The sequence below is a fragment of the Hemibagrus wyckioides genome, linkage group LG14, assembly GCF_019097595.1.
Source record: "Hemibagrus wyckioides isolate EC202008001 linkage group LG14, SWU_Hwy_1.0, whole genome shotgun sequence".
Lineage (NCBI taxonomy): Eukaryota > Metazoa > Chordata > Actinopteri > Siluriformes > Bagridae > Hemibagrus > Hemibagrus wyckioides.
Genome location: NC_080723.1, coordinates 24,022,596 through 24,038,102, shown reverse-complemented (window position 1 = coordinate 24,038,102; position 15,507 = coordinate 24,022,596).

Here is a 15,507-nt window from a genome sequence, read left to right as displayed (position 1 = left end):
TGAGCAACAGTAGCTCGTCTGTTGGATCAGATCACAGGGCCAGCCTTCGACAATATTGTTTTGGTCCCCCTTTTGCTGCCAAAACAGCACTGACCCATCGAGGCATGGACTCCACTAGATCCCTGAAGGTGTGCTGTGGGATCTGGCACCAAGATGTTATCAGTAGATCCTTTAAGTCCTGTAAGTTGTGAGCTGGGGCCTCCATGGGTACTTATAGGACTTATATGATACTTTTGATAGATACTGACCACTGCAGACCGGGAACACCCCATAAGAGCTGCAGTTTTGGAGATGCTCTGATCCAGTGGTCTAGCCATCACAATTTGGCCCTTCGTCAAACTCGCTCAAATCCTTACGCTTGTCCATTTTTCCTGCTTCTAACATCAACTTTGAGGACAAAATGTTGACTTGCTGCCTAATATATCCCACCCACTAACAGGTGCCATGATGAGGAGATCATCAGTCTTATTCACTTCACCTGGCACTGGTCATAATGTTATGCCTGATCTATGTAGACACAGAAACTGTCCTCTTCTGTGTGGCGCTGCACAGCAGCACTTATAATACAGTAAACAGTCATGCAGTGAAAAGACAAATACATATAAATTCACATAAACTGTAAAAACAGAAGTTTAATTAAAAGTAAGTTAAAAATGTCTGTAAATTTATTGGGACTTCAGTACCTCACAACACCATGACAATCACCCATTCATCATGAAACATTTCTGTAGTTCATGTCCAGACCATTTTATTTTATGTGACAGAATTTATGTACTTACATTAAATATACAGTGTTGTTTTTTGACTCAACAGCATAAGAGGAGTCATGCTCACTGGAGGAGGAAGGGAAACAAAGCTTTACAACATCCTAAAGGTTACTCAGTAAGATCTGTGAGATAAGACTCATCATAGTCTTACCTCGTGATGTTAATGCTGTTCCTTTCAACATCAGTGTTTAGCGGAAACCCCAGAACAGCGCTCAAGAGCAGCAGACTGAAACACCGGAGAGGGAGCATGCTTCCTGTACTAGCTTCAACATCCACTCTTACTGAATCTGACAAAAAAATTAATTACTCACTCACTCATTTATACACCCAGATCTTTCCCACACTTTTCAACCTCTCTCTTATCTCCTATGCCTATGTTGGATTTTTACAGGGACACCTGTGGAGTTGGTTCTCACAGGCAATGTTAGTGTTAATGTTAATGTTAGGCAAGTCCATGACCTGCACCTTTGTAAATGAATTTATTCTTTGGTATCTTAGATTGCTGGGAGGAACACTGAGATTTTCAGGGCCATGGAGCCAAATGTTATCCACATAGTACAGGAGAAATATCTGAAAATTACAATGAAAACATAAACATCTCACACACAAAAGATTCCACTTTGCATTGGCAGCTCATGCTTTAGTGCTCAGCAAGCCTTGTGACTAAAACTCCACCCACAGCAACCATGACTCTGAATCATGACTCAAGGTGAGAGTTTCAATCATCTCACAGCTTCACACCCTTCATTTCCTACTAATTCTTCTACACACATATATGTTTCTACAACATCTATGTTTCTTTTCAGGATCCAGAGGTCAGCTGATTGTGACTCAGACTCCTTCAGTGTAAACTGTTGCTCCAGGAAACACAGTCACCCTCAACTGTAGAACCATTCTCAGAGTGTAAGATGGTAATTATCTACACTGGTACCTGCAGAAACCTGGAAAAGCTCCTAAACATCTGATCCACCATGTTAATAGTTTACAATCAGGTAGTCCAGTTTGTTTTAAAGATACAGACTTCACATCTGGTATTTAGCATTCACCCTTATCCATCTTATCTCATATTTTATACAACTGAGGGTTAAGGGCCTTGCTCAGGGGCCCAGTAGTGGCAGCTTGGTGGGCCTGGGATTCAAACTCACAACCTTACGAGTAGTAGGCTAACATATTCACCACTGAGCTACCACATCCCACTTCACGCTGTCCATCAGAGACCAGACTGAAGATGCAGGAGATTACTACCATCTTAGTGACCTTTATATCCGTGGCATCTCAGTGTTCACACAGTGTTAAAGAGTTGTAGATGTGAGAAGCATAGCTGCAGCAGAGAGCGACTGTAGGTGCTGAGGAGGAGGATGTGATACAGCACAATGACACACACTGTGGCCACATAAATCCAACACCTTAACACATGCCTTAAATGGAGTTCTGCTGTTGAGTCTCTCATCAGTTTCTGACTCAGTCAGTTTGCTGATCTGTTCCTGTAGGTTTATTATAGATAGATAGATAGATAGATAGATAGATAGATAGATAGATAGATAGATAGATAGATAGATAGATAGATAGATAGATAGATAGATAGATAGATAGATAGGTAGATAGACAGATAGATAGATAGATAGATAGATAGATAGATAGATAGATACTTTATTCATCCCAATGGGAAATTTACACAAAAAGAAAGAGTAGTTTCAGAACAAGGTGTTCAGATTACTTCCTTGTTGTTCTTTGAAGAATGGATTCTGTCTTGTTCTAGATTGTTGAGGGTGGACCTGGTTTCTAAAAGCACTATAGTTTTGTATTTTAAGACTATCAGTCCTTATTTATCCCATGCAGCATTCAATGGATAAGTGTGATGCATATCTTTATGTCCTCATAAGCCTAAACAAAGAGACTTTTTGAGGATTGTCTGTCATGGAGTGTTATTTCAGTTCTGTCCTAATTCCAAGCCCTGCCCTTTGGCCTTTTGACCATACTTGTTCTCTCCCTCCCTCTCTCTCTCTCTCTCTCTCTCTCTCTCCTCCTCCTCCTCCTCCTCTCTCTATCTCCTCTTACTTCTGATGACTTGGAGTCAGTGTCCTTACATGTCAGTGGTTTGCTTACTACCTAGAAGGGCAGTCAGATCCAGTGGCACTGAATGAGTCCATATCTGCTCCAGTGGAATCCCACAAGGCTCAGTGTTTGGCCCCTTTTCTTTTTCATTTTGATTTAACTGTCACATCATTGCTATGCTGAGGACACAACACTCAGTCTCACCTGGTTGATGGAAGGAGATGTTAACCTTTACCTCCCCTGTTTGGGGTGATATGATTGGCTGATGAGTGGACACTGGAAAATTGACCAAATGGGGAAGAAAATAGTGCCCCACTTATTTGTATCTGTAACATTATCAGTTCATTCTGAATAATGTTTTTTTTTATCCCTTGTGTGTTGATAATGTGTTAGAAATACACCTATAAGAAATGAATAGACCAAACTTGCATTTACTTGACTTTGAGCAAACTCAAATACTGCTGTGGTCAGCGATTTAAACTAAGGATGAATGGATGGATGGATGGATGGATGGATAAATGGATGAATTCATGGGTGGATGGATGGATGAATGGATTGATGGATGCATGGACAGATAAATGGATGGACAAACCCATAAATAAGATTAATTTATTTATGTTGCCACTGTGAGGATGTTGACTAGTCGAGGTGAGGTGAAAAACAGTGAAGCAGAGAATAAAGAAATGCAGGTGGATGGTAAAAAACAGTGGCGTGTCAAGGTCTCTGTTTACTCTCTGCCGCCTTCTGGTGGTGGCACAAGGTTGTTGAGTAGAGACAAAGTGTCTGTTATTGGACCTCAGACCCCCAGCTGGGTAAAATCACCCTAAAGTTGTTAATTTTATTCATGAGAATGTATCTGTGATGATGTTGGGAAGTCTGATGTTGATTAATGTCTTAAAGTTTTAGTATCCAGCCAAACATTTACTCAGGTAAAAGGAAGTAATTTCTAACTAACTTAAATGTCACTTTATAAACACCTAGATGAAATAAAAAATACTGAACAGAACAGAAAATTCAACATGGGTAGAGGAACACACCAAAGTCATACTGATAACACACAACTCAGTGAACGGTAACGAGAGAACTGAGACGAATGCTTAGGATTGCGTGAAATCTGTGTGAAAGAGGAAGTAATCACGTCCACATTGGTCATTATGCAGTCGGATGGGTCTAAGATCCACAAAGGAGACTATTGTGTAATTTTTGCCTGATTCTGTTTTCAGACATTTGTTATATTTAATATTACAGACACAACGGATGGGTTGTCACCATTATATGTTATAAGGCTAAATAAATATATAAACCTGTCATTGTTTTGGTATTAACATTAAATACACACCACTGCACACGATACTTTAACTCTGAACATTCTGTCTATTCCATTCTTTTATTCTGCTTATTCCATTTATATCTATTCTATTGTTGTTTATTTTTATTCTATTTTTTATTTTTATGTATTGTATAATTGAAAGTCTGTTTTATATTATATTGTGTATAATTTTTATATAAATGTTTTTCTTTTTATACTTGATATTCTTTTTATTTTAGATTATTATTTTCTTCTATCTTCTTCTAAAAACATTTCACTACATGTGGTAGTGTGTATGATTGTGTAAGTGACAAATAAAAAGAAATTTTATTTGAAATCCTCTCAGGGGAAACTCCATTTTTTGGCCTCTGGGAAAGAGTTCATCCAGTTGCGATCAAAGTTAAAAAGCATCAGGTTGTTAATATATTAATGAAATAACAGAATGTAGAACAAAAATGAATGTTTATTTGATTATAGAAACAGAACGTAATCATGAAACTCTTTTAGTCCCGTGACAAGTGACTGACTTCCTCTAATCCATGCTGAGGCTGATGGAGGATCACTCTACTGCAGAGAGGAAAAGAAACAGAGCGGCTAGACAGACGAGTAACTCTCGCCCAACTCCACTCACTCCACCTAGAGAGAGAGAGAGAGAGACAGACAGACAGACAGACAGACAGACAGACAGACAGAGAGAGAGAGAGAGAGAGAGACAGATTGATTACAGAGATTGAAGGTGATTTTTAGGACTTTGCTCCATTACATTGGGAATTTTTTAATTTTATGCCTCTCTCTCTCTCTCTCTCTCTCTCTCTCCCTCTCTCTCTCTCTCTCTCTCTCTCTCTCTCTCTCCCTCCCTCCCTCTATCTAATGTTTTCATCAGTTTGTCTCTCACCTTTGGCAGATGCACTCTTGTCATCGTCGTCAATCAGGATCTGGGAGGAAACTAAAATAAATACATTAGTGCTTGTTGGTTTATTGCTGTGATTGTAACCACAGCAACAAATTTCTGATGTCATACTATGTTCTCCCCATGTCTTTGGGGTTTTCTCCTTGTACTCCGCTTTTCTCCCCCAGTCTGTAGTGCGTGTGTATGTGTGTGTGTATGTGTGTGTGTTTGTGTGTGTGTGTGTTTGTTTGTGAGTGTGTGTTTGTGTGTATGTGTGTGTGTAAGAGAGAGAGAGAGACAGGGATTGAGCTCTGGGATGGACCAGGGTATCCCCTGCCTTGTGCCCAGAGTTCTCTGGGATAGACTCCAGGTACCCTGTGACCCTGTGTAAGATCATCAGTGTACCCATCTTTCTGTCAACTTTCTGTCAGTGCCTGACCTCACAAATGTGCTTCTAGAGGAACGGTCAAAAATTCCCATAAACACACTCCTAAACCTTGTGGAAAGCCTTCCCAGAAGAGCTGAAGCTGTTATAGCTGCAAAGGGCAGGACAACTCCATATTACATTCATGTGCATGTAAAGGCAGACGTCCCAAAACTTTTGGCAATATAGTGTAAATAAGAGACAGAGAGAGAGAGAGAGAGAGAGAGAGGAGAGAGAGAGAGAGAGAGATTGATTACAGGGATGAGAAGAAGTGATAAACTAAAATTTTATTTAGAATTTTACTCCATTACATTGGGAATTTTTGAAATTTATGCCTTTCTCTTTCAGAGGTGTTCATCAGTTTGTCTCTCACCTGTGGTAGATGCACTCTTGTCGTCATCAGTTAAGATCTCTGAAGAAACTGTAATAAAGATATTAGTGCTTGTTTGTTTATAGCTGTGATTGTAACCATAGCAACAGATTTCTTTTTTCTGTTTATAGTTATGTTAACAGTATTACTGAGAAACTGCAAAGAAATGTAAACTCCTCTGTCCTGGAGCTGTCAGAAGTGTTACAAAGAGCTGACACTGGAGACTCCTTCCATAAAGTAAAGATTAGCCATTACACACCTTTTTAAATCTGCTTATCTGTTACATTATATAGCCATATATTCACTTAAACCATCCTCAGTAATAACAGAGGCCTAATAAATAACACATACACCGATCAGCCATAAAACTATGACCAGGCCAGGTGAAGTGAATAAGACTGAGTATCTCCTCATCATGGCACCTGTTAGTGGGTGGGATATATTAGGCAGCAAGTGAACATTTTGTCCTCAAAGTTGATGTTAGAAGCAGGAAAAATGGACAAGTGTAAGGATTTGAGCGAATTTGATGAAGGGCCAAATTGTGATGGCTAGACCTCTGGATCAGAGCATCTCCAAAACTGCAGCTCTTGTGGGGTGTTCCCGGTCTGCAGTGGTCAGTATCTATCAAAAGAGGTCCAAGGAAGGAACAGTGGTGAACCGGAGACAGGGTCATGGGCGGTCAAGGCTCATTGATGGACGTGGGTAGTGAAGGCTGGACCGTGTGATCCGATCCAACAGACGAGCTGCTGTTGATCAAACTGCTGAAGAAGTTAACGCTGGTTCTGATAGAAAGGTGTCAGAATACACAGTGCAGGACGGGTCAGGGCAGCAAAAGAGGGACCAACACAATGTTAGGCAGGTGGTCATAATGTTATGGCTGATTGGTATAAATCCTTAAATAAAAGAGCTGATCATTTACATACTCACCTTTTACTCCACTGACCTGCAGATCCACCACAGGAGTAGCGTTGCAGTAGTAAATCCCTGAGTCTGATACTAACGTTTCTGTTATCACGAGGGATAGATTAGCTAATAGTCTGTATCTGGGATCTGAATAAGGTTTGATCTGATCAGGGTCATCTTCAGTTGAAGCTTGGAAGATGAGCGCTCTCTTTTTATCAGCTAGTTTACTCCACCCCACTCTCCCCTCGTTTTCACAGGGAACGATGACATCACTGCCTTCTGGGATTCTCTGAACAAATGTGGCTGTAAAACATGAACAAAACATTTTTCGGTTGATATGTCTATACAGTTTTTCACACAGGATTCATGCATTTTACAGGTTTTTCCATGTTCTCCCCATGTCTTTGGGGTTTCCTACTTGTAGTCTGCTTTTCTCTCCCAGTCCAAAGCCAAAGACATTCGCTGTAGTCTGACTGGTGTCTCTAAAATTGTCTGTAGTATGTGTCTGTGTGTGAAAGAGAGAAAGAAAGAAAGAAAGAAAGAGAGAGAGAGAGAGAGAGAGAGAGAGAGAGAGAGACTGAGCTCTGTGATGGACCAGGGTATCACCTGCCTTGTGCTCAGAGTTCCCTGGGAAAGACTCCAGGTTCCCTGTGTAAGATAATCAATGGATGAGGAACTTGACTGGCCTGCACAGAGTCCTGACCTCAACCCCATAGAACACCTTTGGGATGAATTCGAGTGGAGACTGTGAGCCAGACCTTCTCGTCCAACATCACTGCCTGACCTCACAAATGTGCTTCTAGAGGAACGGTCAAAAATTCCCATAAACACACTCCTAAACCTTGTGGAAAGCCTTCCCAGAAGAGTTGAAGCTGTTATAGCTGCAAAGGGCGGGACAACTCCATATTACATTCATGTGCATGTAAAGGCAGATGTCCCAAAACTTTTGGCTATATAGTGTATATAGCCATGTGGGCAACAACCACACTGAACCATAGCTGGTGAGCCCTGAAGAACTAACAGCAAGAGAAGCCGCCACTGAACCCACTGGAACCTCACCATCATATGGCAGAAATATCTGGCAACCACTCAGTACATACAGCACACGGCAGCCCAACAGATCCATTTAAGTTTCAATTGTAGCTTTTTACTGTATATCTCTTTATATTTGCATATATTTCTGTATATTTTTTAAAAGGAAATAAACCAAATGAAAAGGAAAAGAATCTGAGACTGCACACGCCAAAAATGAAAGCAAAAGCTGAAATTATATCTCCAGCTCCACCACATCTATTAACTTGAAACTCTAACTGACCGCTTGCTGTAACTCTTCTGCCTGGACACTGGTGTAAACTGACCAATATCACCATCAGCTGCTGTGGAAGAGGAAGTCCTTCTTCCAGAAATCAAAAGTCAAGCTGAGAAAATCTCCACAAACTCAGAGGTAACAAAGAGGAAGACCTTTGGACACGCTGCATTTTGTATTTGTTGAAATATTTGTAGAATGGATGGAATTTATTTGTGGAACATGATGTAGGATTATTATTTTAGATATCTGTGAAATATTACATTATTTGTCACAGCTCTCCAACTGGCGGTCAACAATGACATTCCACGATTCCGAGATCTACAGGAGAGCAGCTAGTGGGAAGCGACTTCTGTTAAAGGCCGTGTTAAATAAAATTCAATGGATTGTCAGACTCAGTGGTCAGGATTCGGTCTCTAGGTGACCTGTGCCACTCAGGACTTCACTTATTGTTAAGTCTAAAACGTAATATGAAAGCTTCTGTTAAATAAATTTTATTTGATAGTCTCTCACACAAGACTACACACACACACACACACACAAACACACAAACACACACGTGTAAAAATCACTTGTAAAAACAGGTGACTAAATTTCACACATGAAGTTTGTGTGACTTTTCTGTACTGAAGCTAATAACTGATCAATACTCCATTTATATCTGTACAGACAGCAGACTTTCCACTCACCAGACTGAGCTGAGGGCAGCACACTCTGCCCAAGCATGAGGCCGAGAAAAATGCAGAGCTTCATCTCAGTCTTCTGTCTCACGCTGAGGAGCAAATAATAATAACAGTCACGCTGGTTTCAGTGAAATGGGTTACAAAACAGGAAGTTGCGGTGATCTAAGGGCAGTGTGTGTGTACTGTGTGACATATTTCCTGTGCATTTCTTATTTCACAGTGACAATGCTCTCTACAATAATCTCCCGTGAAACAGACAGGACGTGATTTAGTTCGGTGTAATAGATAGATGTTAGACAGTTAAACAATAAAGAATATAAAATCCAGAATCAGAGAACAGATTTATTTTGAAAGTATTCTGAAAAAATTATTATAAATTTTCTCGTACCTGTGGCTCTACTGCAGGATGAAGCGCTGGCTTCTGAGGAAGTGAGAAGTTGTTCATTGTTGTGATTTCAACCATTTCAACACAGCTATATAAAGTTAAGCAAGTTAAAGCAGAAAACATGGTTTTACCTCACACTTTTATGTGTTTTTGTCATACAAGAGAAAGAAACCCTGAGACATGTACACTACCAGTCAAAAGTTTGGACACACCTTTTAATGTTTTTTGTTTAGGGATTTATTTTCTACATTCTAGAACAATCCTGGAGATTTCAAAACTATGAAATAACACACATGGCCTTCAGTAATCCATATGTAATGACAACAAAAAACAGTCAGTTGTTATTTTAAGACACGAAGGTCAGGTGTTCTGGAATAGTTCTTGCAAGAACAGTATTGTCAAGTGCATTTGAAAAACCCATCAAGCCCCATGATGAAACTGGCTCACATGAAGACCATCCCAGTAAAGCAAGACCAAAACTGACCTCTGCTGCAGAGGAGAAGTTCATTTAGAGTTACCAACCTCAGAAATCACCAATTAACAGCACCTCAGATTAGAGGCGTTATGAAGGCTTTACAGAGCATCAGTAGCAGACATATCTCAATATCAACTGTTCAAAGGACATTATTGTGGATTTCGGCCGCCTTCAGCATTGTGTTACAATGTAGAAAGAAATAAACATCAGGAAAGACCATGGAATTAGAAGGTGTGTCCAAACTTTTGACTGGTAGTGTACGATGTTTACTTTACAGCACTGTACACCACAAACTTACACCAATCAGCCATAACACTCTGACCAGTTCCAGGTGAAGTGAATAAGACTGATGATCTCCTCATCATGGCACCTGTTAGTGGGGGGGATATATTAGGCAGCAAGTGAACATTTTGTCCTCAAAGTTGATGTTAGAAGCAGAAAAATGGACAAGTGTAAGGATTTGAGCGAGTTTGACGAAGGGATAAAATGTGATGGCTAGACCACTGGATCAGAGCATCTCCAAAACTGCAGCTCTTTTGGGGTGTTCCCGGTCTGCAGTGGTCAGTATCTATCAAAAGTGGTCCAAGGAAGGAACAGTGGTGAACCAGAGACAGGGTCATCAAGTCTCATTAGATAGCAATAGCCTTTATTTGTCACGTATACATTTCAGCACACTTTCTTTGCATATCCCCTCCACAACACAACACAACACAATATTAGGCAGGTGGTCATAATGTTATGGCTGATCAGTGTATATCTGAGTGCTTGTGCTCAGAACTGAAAGCACTTGCACAAAAACAGGCCTGGATTAGACTGCATGAGCAGTGCATTAGTGCATGCATTAGTGCTGGTTTTGTGGCTTTTGATAGAGTTCACACCAACAGACACAGTTTATTGTCTCTGACCATCTTCTCCTAGCACAACAACCTAATCCACAATGTTTGTTAAAGAAAATAATTAGAGCATTTCTTATATTAATGGCCATCATTTATTGTACAGACTATATTCTATATTTAAGGTTTTTCTTCTTTCTTCTTACTCTTGTATTTTTGTGTATGTACATACAGTATGTACTCTACCGCTCAACAGTTTGGGATCACTCGCATATTTCAGCTTGATTTCAGCTACAGAGGAAGACTCCATCAGCCAGTCCATCTTGTGGGAGATGCTCCAGGAAGCATGGGGTGAAATCTCATCAGATTATCTTGAAAAATTAACAGCTAGAATGCCCAGGCTGTAATTACTGCAAAAGCTGTTTTTTTTTTTTTATGAAGGCAAAGTTTGAAGAAAACATTCATCATTTCCATCAAAATCATTATTTCTAACTCTGACATGACAGCATGTCCTGTTCTTTTGCTATATTTTCTGTTCAGACTAATTTCGTGTTTCCTTGGAAAACAATAAAATTTTTGAGTGATCCCAAACTTTTGAGCGGTAGTGTACATGTATGTATGTATATATAATTTTACATTTGATATTTTTTTTGCTTCTATCTATCTATCTATCTATCTATCTATCTATCTATCTATCTATCTATCTATCTATCTATCTATCTATCTATTATACATTCTGAGAGATACATACTATAACATAATGTCTTATAAATATTCACATCTGTGTTGTGTTCTAAGAAAACCCTTCACCTGCTTAAAAATTTTTGACAATTAAATTCCTCAAAAATCTAAATCAAACTGGAGAAAGACTTATGTAAAGATTTTATTCCTAGTACCCTCCTTTACCTCTACATTTCTAAGTACTTTTATAATTAGAAATTGTTTTGTTTGAACCTGTGGTTCTCCTGTGGCAGAGTGTGCTCTCTGAGAGGAAATGAGAATATAAAACACATATGAAACAGGCTAGGGTCAGGTGATATCAAGGGTGTGGTCTGTCCCCTCCCCTTTTTTTCCAGCATTTTAAGACAAGTAGCATTCATTTGTCACATATTACTCTACAGTGAATCGAACCTGAGAGTACAGGATCCTGCTGCTGGACCACCATCCGGGCCCAAGAATGGCAGCTTGGTGGTGCTGGGGCCAGAACCCCAATCCTCCAATCAACAACCCAGATCCTTAACCACTTGAGCTGCCACCACCCTCTACCAAGCAGATTAGCGCTGACTATAGGAACCACAATAGAAAAGTTAATTAATGGCAGAACATTAAAGAAAACTGGACATAAACATCACCAGAAAAAAGACTGAGACTAATCAAGGGCAATAACCATACTGAACCACCGCTGGTGAACCCTGAAGAACTAGCAGCAACAGAAAACCAACTAGACCCTCACCATGATATGACACAAATATCTGGAAACCACTCAGTACATAGAGCACACACCGGCCCAACAGATCAATTTTAGTTTGAATTTTAGCTTTTTATTGTATATCTCTTTATATTTTTGTATATTTAATAAACCAAATGGTGGTCCAGCAGCAGGATCCTGCGCTCCCGGGTTCAATTCTTAGGCAGGATGCTTACCCAGCCACTGAAGAGTTAACTCTCAGTGCCGGTCCCAAGCCCGGGTTAAATGGGAGGGTTGCATCAGGAAGGGCATCTGGTGTAAAACCACCACAACAACCATTAACTTGAAAGTTAAAGACCGCTTGTTCTGCCTGGAGACTGGTGTAAACTGACGAATATCACCATCAGCTGCTGTGGAAGAGGAAGTCCTTATTCCAGAAATCAAAAATCAAACAGAGTGGAAGGCATTTGTATACGCTGCATTTTGTATTTGTTGAAATATTTGTAGAATGGATGGAATTTATTTGTGGAACATAATGTAGCGTTTTTTTTATATTTGTGAAACAGTACATTTGTTATCTCCATTTTCCGGTCACCAATAACATTCCACGATTCAGGCATCTACAGGAGAGCAGCTAGCGGAAAGCGACTTCTGTTAAATAAAATATGAGAGCTTTTAGGACAAGATTATGTTTTCAAAAGTCAATAATTACTTAAGGAAAGGGCCTTTTATTCAGAGTTGGGTCACTCAGAGGCTTAAGTCTCTTTTCAGGCCTCCGCATTCAGATTATTGACATCACATGAGTGAGAGTACACACCCCTGAGGTGTCCAGACATCCCAAAAATCTGTGAGACGTTCTGTACATTGCAGTATACTGTATACATTTACTTATGCCATGAGTGTTGTGCTAAGATGTTTGAAGAAATGAATGAAGGATAGAAAAAGAAGGGATAATCGGAAGGAGCAAAAAAGGAGGAAGGAGTGATAGCAAAAAAGATAAGAACAAAATGAAGAGAGAAGGAGAAGAAAGTAAAGAAGAATAGGTAGAGAAAAGGTTATAAAAGGATAGGAAGACATTGGGAACAATGTAAAGGAGGATGAACAGGAAACAAAGAACAGAAAGAAAGGAAATGAAGCAATCAGGGATAGCAGCTAAAAATAAAGGAAAAATACCTCATATGAAAGAAAGCAGAGAGTAAATAACTCACCTTCTGATGGAGTGATAGATAGACTGATGACAGAAGAGTTGTTACAGTAGTAAATCCCAGCGTGTGATGCTGACGCTTCCCATTCCAGCACTGAAGAATCAAATAACACTTCATCTCGTCACGTGATCACTCTCTCTCCATTAGCTCGCCAGACCCTGGGTATTGATTCTGCTTCTTTACAGAAGAGGATGATGTCCCTCCCTTCTGTGCATCTCTGACTGAACACTCCTGTAAAAAAAGATTAACACTTAAAGTTCTTCCCTGTATATATTTTCAACACAAAATAAACAAACTGCTTAAATAGAAAAAAGCTATTTAAACAGGGCTAATGTAAATGCGCCCTAAGAGGAAACTAAAAAAATACAATGTGATGTTGTAACTGTAACAGAGGCCAGTGGTAGGTGATGTGCAGGTAAACCTCACTCCCCTGATCTCAAGAGGCGCACTGGCTAGATGCTAGTGGCTGCAGTCTTTAGCCTCCTTGTTAGTGTGCCCGCCTCCCATACCGGAGAGCCACTTGGAGCGCCACCAGGGAGCCATCTGGCCTGTCTACAACTCCAACCCCCCATATGCTGAGAGAGAAAATCAATCTCAGCCATCTGTAACTCTGGCTCATGGACCACCTCTGATTTAAACACGTCAGGGGTCCACATGATGGCATCCATCATGTGCTGGAGTCACTCAAAGAGGGTGTGGTCCAAACAGAGGGTGAAGGCCCATGCCAAAAGAGGACTGGCCACTTGATGGCCAGGGTGTCCTTCTCTATTTTGCTGTATTTATTCTTTCACATTGAAAGCTTTTGGCTCATGTATAGCACAGGTGCTCCTCCCTCTCTAACACTGGGGACAACATGGCTCCCAGCCCTCCTTTGTTGTTGTTCTTTTGGCTGCTCCCTGTTTGGAGTCACCACAGGCTTGGGACCTGCACTGAGAGTTAACTCTTCAGTGGCTGGGTTAGCGCCCTGCCTGGAAATCAAACCCTCAGCCCTCAGATGCTGCATATGATGCTGCCATTTATTACTATAGATAATAATGTCAGAAGGGACTGGGATAAATTTTCACCATTTTTATATTTACCTCAGCTTTCAGCTCTTCTGAGGTCTCAGCTCTTCTCTCTCCAGAAAGAAAATTGCTAAAGCCAAAGGGACCGCCTCTTTCCGTGGTTTAAGGTGGTTAAACCTCTTTCTGTTTACCTTACCTCATAGTCAACTTACTGTGTGACCTCAAAGGGTCCATTTGGACTGGTGAGTAATTTGGCGCTTGATGTGTGTAGCAAAATAAGCACTCCATCTCCTGGTGCAAAGAGTTTGGAGTGCCTATACATGTGTTTATCACACTGGGTTCCTGTTTGTGATGGCTACACAGAGAACTCTCTCTCTGGTTGGTTAAACCATCTAAATGGCACATCTTGCATCTTGTACTTCTTTTACCATCTTCCCTCTATACAAGGACGTTCCTAATACACTATATTGCCAAAAGTTTTGGGACACCTCTCCATATCATTGAATTCAGGTGTTGTTTTTCAGGGGTTGGACTCGGCCCCTTAGTTCCAGTGAAAGGAACTCTTAATGCTTCAGCTTCATACCAAGACATTTTGGACAATTTCATTTTTGTGGGAACAGTTTGGGGATGACCCCTTTCTGTTCCAACATGACTGCACAGCAGTGACCAAAGTAAATTCCATAAAGACATGGATGAGTGAGTCTGGTGTGGAGGAACTTGACTGGCCTGCACAGAGTCCTGACCTCAACCCCACAGAACACCTTTGGGATGAATTAGAGCGGAGACTGTGAGACAGAACTTCTCGTCCAACATCAGTGTTTGACCTCACAAATCTAGAGGAACGGTCAAAAATTCCCATAAACACACTCCTAAACCTTGTGGAAAGCCTTCCAAGAAGAGTTGAAGCTGTTATAGCTGTAAAGGGGTGGGACAACTCCATATTACATTCATGTGCAGGTAAAGGCAGACGTCCCAAAACTTTTGTACAACAATATAGTACATGTTCCAAAACATTTTTATAGTTGTTTAAACTTAAACTGCTAGCTTACATGAAGAGTCTTGATTTATATTGGCCTTTTTCTCACCGAATTATTTACTAGCAACCAAAAATCTGTCAGAATTTAACATTATTTCATTAATATCACTTTAGTCAGCCCGCTGCAGCTGGAGTTGGAGCTTGAAGTTTCCAGGTTATTCTCTGATAATTCACATTTCAGATGTGATTTGGTTCAAAAACAAACTTATTTACTGACATCACAAACTGAGCTCAAAGCTACCTGGAAAGTTTCTGCTTTAAGTTAAAAAATCCAAATGTAGATTTAGCAAATCTACAAGTTAAAATCAAATGTTAACTATCGTGTGCTAGGGACTGGGCATTAACCACACTGACCACAGTTCTTTGGTCATCTTCGGTACTCAAGTGGATTTGTAACTGTTTTGTCAATGACTTCATTTAGGTAGATGGCCACATCCTGCTAGCTTTAAAAATTA